Genomic DNA, 6,000 nt, shown 5'->3' with positions numbered 1-6,000 from the left:
AAATGTGCTCATAACTGCTAGCTACTCTGATTCAAGCATGTGAATCGATGAAAGTTCCAATACTGGAGTAAGAAAACAAGTTACTTACCTGTAACTTCAGTTCTCCAGTATTGGAACCTTTCATAGATTCACATGCGACCCACCCTCCTCCCCTGGGAAAGCTCAACCTTCTGCAATTTTATGGTTCTCCTATAGCACTACGGCTGCGAAAATCTGAAGGTCTGAGGTTCTCTCAGGAGGGTTCTAGAGGGTGAGGCTGATCTTATTAGTTGTGTGTTTTATTTGGTCTCTTTTACAAAAAGAGGTGGATATGTTACAAAACTGGAATGGTATATATAGAGAACTTCCTCATGACCTATATTTCTTTCATCAATGTAGAACTGAATTCAGCATGGGCAAGACAGTAATGTCATAACATCAAAAAAATAGCACAAGATAGAATTAATTTTATCATTATTTGTCTTCTTTTTTATCATATATGTATCAAAAACAGTTCTTTACTTTTTTTCCCACCTTTTTTTAAATAAAACTATAAGGTGGTGGCACTACCCCTTATATGCCACCGAAATGTGCATCGACCAATATTGTTCAGATTCTGCTGAACACATCTATTCTATATGGTTGTGGAGACTGTGCTATCTTTTGTTTCCCTCATTTCCAGATATATGTAGTCTGTGAATGCTGTATGACTCTGTATAAGGTTGGATGGATTTGTTGCAGTATGTATGAATAATTTTTACTGTATTGATTTTATCACTCAGGGGTTATTTGCTTAATAATGTACTGTAGTTAATCATGAACTTTATGGAATAAGTTTGTTCATTTTTATGTATATTTATAGAAAAATAGTTTTTATAAAAAAAGAGTAAAAAAAGTAAAGAAAATGTTTTGATACTTATATGATAAAAAAGAAGACAAATACATAATGATAAAATTATTCTATCTTGTGCTATTTTGTTGATGTTATGACATTACTGTTTTGCCCATGCTGAATTCAGTTCAACATTGATGAAAGAAATATAGGTCATGAGAGAGTTCTCTATATATTGTTGTGCTCTTCCCCTCTTCTCCCTGACCTCGAAGTATCTCTCTTAGAGGAGGTCCCCCTTTTTTGCATAAACAAAACTGGAATGGGCCTAGGCCTAGTTTCTAGTTTGTAATAGCTTTGCATTGCTATTTTTATATACCAGGGACTCCAACCCGCCGCCGGGGAATGATTTAAGCATGTGAATCTATGAAAGATTCCAATACTGGAGAACTAAAGTTACAGGTAAGTTACTTGTTTTCTTATTCATTATACATACATATGCATGGACATCTCTATACTACACTTACTTACTACATTCCCACCCTCTTGCGAAAAAACAATCTAACAATCGAGTTGATGACCATGAGCACTATCATACACCCCTCAGTTGGGGCCTACAAAACTTAAGTCAAGATGGCATGGTATAGAAGGTTTTCTGCAACTACCGTAATAAAGGCATGCGTTGTAAATGTATGCGTTGTAACGTCATACATTCAGTAAATGCTGTACGCTTACTTCAAAGTTGCTGTAGTTTTTCACCAAAGTTGGTAGAGGTAGTGCTGTTATCTCTAGAACATGTGTTTATGGGTTTAGCCATTCCTCAGCAGAGACCAGAAATAGTAGAGAGCAGAGAAAAGTCATCTGGGGTTTATGAGATGCTGCACAAGCCTTCACATATCATATTACCACTCCACAGGCACACACGTGCATCCCAGGTGAGCTTGTCAGCTCGTTGGCTCAAGGGAGCCTTTTAAGAACAAGGGAGAGGGCATACACTGCCTTTCATCCTAGCACAGTTCACCCCATTGCTTCCTGGCGAATGCAGTATGCTTACTTCAAGGTTGCTGTAGTGTTTCACCAAAGTTGGTGCAGTTAGTGCTGTTACCTCTAGAACATGTGTTTCCGGGTTTGGCCATTTATCAGTAGAGAGCAGAAATAATAGAGAGCAGAGAAAAATAATCTGGGGTTTCTGAAAGGCTGGCCAAGTCTTCACAGGTCACAGTGCAACTCCACAGACCCACAGGTGCATCCCAGGTGAGCCTGTCAGCTCATTGGCTCAAGGGAGCCTTTAAAAATAAAGGGGGATGGAGAAGATTGCCTCTCATCCCAGCACAGTTCACCCCATTACCTAATTGCAAAAACGAATCGAATCGACTGTAAATAACATTCCCCATTAAAAAAAATGCTCACTACTGAAAGTGTGCTTCCACTTTTCCTGGAAAACAGTGCATACGTTTTTTTTGTTAACGTGCATCTTCTGCTGACATTTCAAGTGAACTAACCAGTTTATCTAAACATTTCATTCTCTTTAAAATCAGAATAAATAGCTTTCTCTTTAACACAAATGCTTTCTCTACTAGTGACTCATCAAATTCTTTCTGTTGAATTATTGCTTTTTTTCCTTTTCGCTGGTTTCATGCTTCTCATCAAACTTTTCCCTACGGTACACAGCAGTTACAACACAGTCTAAACCACACATGCCATTACATCGCATGCATGTTTACTACGCATGCCTTTACCACTATAGGAAGAAGGTTCTTTATATACTACAACAAAATGAGGTGTAGTATTCAGACAATCCAGTGGATCCCCAGAAGCTTTATAGATGCTAAAGTATGTAATACTAATGCTCTCTTTTGTAGTGGTGTGGGTGAGCAGTTAGGCTTATCAGAGGGTAGTGTTAAGCCTTTGTTGTACACACAGTGGCAATAAATGAGACACACACTCAATGAATTAATCAAAGACCAATTTATACAAATAATACTTGGGTATATTTATTTTGTAGAACCACAGAACTTTGTCTCATGTAAATACTTTTTGCAATAGAAATACTTTTCAACTTCAAAAATGGACACTTAAAAGTGCAGTTTTCTGGCTTTGCAATGTTGACCTATGGGAGGAAGAAAATATTCAGCATACATAGGAATATCATTGACTTACAAGACCAGTCTTCATAAGTTGAGGTCAGTATTGTGCAAGGTTCAGTTCAGCACCAATAGTACACTACCAGCGCCACAGGGGCGTTCGGGTGCAGGGTGCAAATTCGTGGTGGGGCGCCCAGTACAAATCAATGGAGATTGGGGCAATCGACAGTGGCCGCTTAAAGGTAAGTAGCCATGGCACGGGAGGCAAGTCTCTGGGGGTTGAAGCATGCACTGGACGGGGCCAAAAGCAGCACCAACACTACACCAGTAGCACAGGGGTATCCGAGTGCAGGGTGCCAACACAGCATCGGGTGTCCAATGCAAGGCAATAGGGAACAGCCAAATCAAACAAGGGCTGCAAGCTCAAGCCAGGAGGCCGGTCAAAGGAAACCAACAGCTGCAGAGGTAAGTTGCGCCGCTCGGGATGTAGGGCAACTTTTGTTCTCTTCACCAAGGACGGATGGGTGTCTTTTCGTGTCCGAAACGGACTACCGGAGCAGGTCGCGGTTTAGGGGTTCTCTGTGCAGAGGCTGCAGGTGACGTGCATGAGTCCAGGAGAGGTCAGCTTACAGTGGACTCGGGCTCTGAAGTACAGGGGAATCTTGCTGGAATCAGTGGGCCACTTGAACTCGGGCCGGAGGCGTAGGGTGCAGAGGTGGAACCGGTGGCAGGCTTTGCGGTTCTTCAGGTCACAGCGTCTTTACTTTGAAGATGGTTGCTTGGTGAACAAGTCCGCTGTTCTCTGGAGTCTTGATCTTTGTTGAAGGTAGTCAGTCCTCACACGGTTCTGGAGGTTGCTGGGCTGCAGGTTGTGTCCTCTTTTGGGGCAGGATCGTCGAGGGCTGCAGACAGACCAATAGGGCTGGTGCCAAGTCAGTTGGTCTCTTCAGTCTTTTCTGCTGGTGCAACTCTATAGTGTCCAGCTCTTCTTAGGTCATCAGCAACTTAAGTTCCGGGCCCGGGGGGTCACCTAAATACTTCATTTAGGGGAGTTAAAGGGAGTTCCAGGTAGTAGCCAATAGGCTACTTACCTTAAGGTTGACTACACCCTCTAAATGCTCACCCCATGTGCGGGTTGGGTATATCCCTGAGTGGGGAGTCCCACCATCTTCAAGATGGTGGGCACTGAAATGTGTACTTCGCCCATGAGGGGAGGAGTTGGCAGAGGGAGGCACACCTCCTATACTACGTTTTCCCGTCTGTCTTTCCGCCAAAAAAAGGGTGAGGACAGGAAGGGGGCTTGCTCCCTCTAATAGGGGAGTCTGGGGTCACATTACTAAGGCAGCAAGGCAAATGAAGCTCCCTGCCTTGGATGGCTCTTCTTGACCAGGGGGAGTTGTGAACACCTTCACCCAGGAAAGGCATTGTTCTCAACTTCAGAGTGAGCAGGCACTCTCTCCATGAGGGCAGAACACTGTCTGGTAGTAGCAGGCTGGCTCAGGCCAGTCAGTGTACACACTAAGGATTGGTAGGTTTCAAGGGACCCCTCTAAGGGGTCCTTTGTGTGCACATTTTAATAAACCTGACACTGGAATCAATGCAGGTTTATTATGCTGAGATGTTTAATACCAAATATCCCATACTTCAGTGAAGCCATCATGGAGCTGGGGAACTCGTAATGATGAGTGCCCAGCCCATGTACTTAATATGGCTTCCGTGGTCACTTAAAATATCCAGGAATTGACAAGGATATTGCAGGAGCATATCTGCTCATGCAGAAATGCCCTCACGGGAGATTTAGTGAACCTTGCCTTAGGGCTTAGGCCTGCTAGAGGGGTGTATTAGCTATATCCCATGCAGGGTTTGTGGGCATGGCACTATACCACAGGTGAGGGCATAGCTGAATGAGCAATATGCCCCTACAGTGCCTGTACCCATTCACCAACATTTTAAGTGCAGTGGAGCCATATTGAGTACATCAGCTGGGAGTTTGTCATTACCAACTCCACAGCTCCATGGAGGCTTTCCTGAATGCTAAGGAGTTTGGTATCAAACTTAGCTTAATAAATCCACACTGATACCAGTGTTTGAATTTATTACACAGTTCACTCAGAGGGCATCTTACAGATGCCCCCTGAAAAAGAACAAACTCTCTAGTGTGCAGTTGACTGGTCTGCACCAGTCTTCCACACACAGAACAAGGCCTGCTTGGGGTGGAGGTGCTTCTCACCTACCCCCAAGTAGAAACAGCATTCAGGGCGGTGAGCCTCAAAGGCTTCCTGTCCTATGTGATGCTAGCCAGGGCCTCTCCAGCCAGTGGAGATGCCCCCTACCCTGACAAAGCCCCACTTTTGGTGGAAACGTCTGCAGGAAAATTAGTAGTCAGGAGAGGTGTGTCTCCTCTCAGCCAGACCACTCCTAAGGTGTGCAGAGCTGAAGTGACCCTCTCCTTAGGAAATCCTCAATCTTGAATAAAAGGGTTTTAGGCAATCAGATTAGGGGATGCCCCCCCCCCAAAGGTAGGGGACATACAAAGGGTGTAGTCCCATTGGCTACTTCCTACCAGTACCTGTAACGCTCCTAAATTCAGTATTTAGGGGCACCCCTGAACCTTCATCCTAAGATTACTCTGACCTAAGAAGAAAAAGACGAAAGAAGACGCCGGGCCGCAAAGCCTGGAAGATGATTACTGATTTGTACCCAGCCATACCGGCCTGTCTCCTGCCCCAAGACCCTGCAAAGATGACAAGGCCTTTTCTGTGGCCATCGACTTCCAAGAACCCCAGGAAGACTGTTACTCTTCAACAAAGAGCAGAGCACCCGAGGACAGCGGCCTTGTCCAGAAAACTCCAACTGCAAGGACTCTGGATTCAGGTGGATCTGTGACCCCTGCCCACTCTGCACCCGACGCCCACAGCCAAGTCTGAGTGGCTTACCCATCCACTGGCATTACCCCAGCGATTCCGACCTCAACTCCATCGGTGGCTGACCTCTCCTGAACCCCACAAAGTCACCTGCACCTATACATAAAGAGTCCCCCTGACCGCGACCGGCTCCCACAAAGAAAATCTGAAACAAAAAGGTACCCCTGCATCCTCCGGCCCCGGC

The sequence above is a fragment of the Triturus cristatus genome, chromosome 4_1 (genome assembly GCF_964204655.1).
Source record: "Triturus cristatus chromosome 4_1, aTriCri1.1, whole genome shotgun sequence".
Taxonomy (NCBI): domain Eukaryota; kingdom Metazoa; phylum Chordata; class Amphibia; order Caudata; family Salamandridae; genus Triturus; species Triturus cristatus.
Note: the sequence above shows the minus strand (reverse complement) of the source record.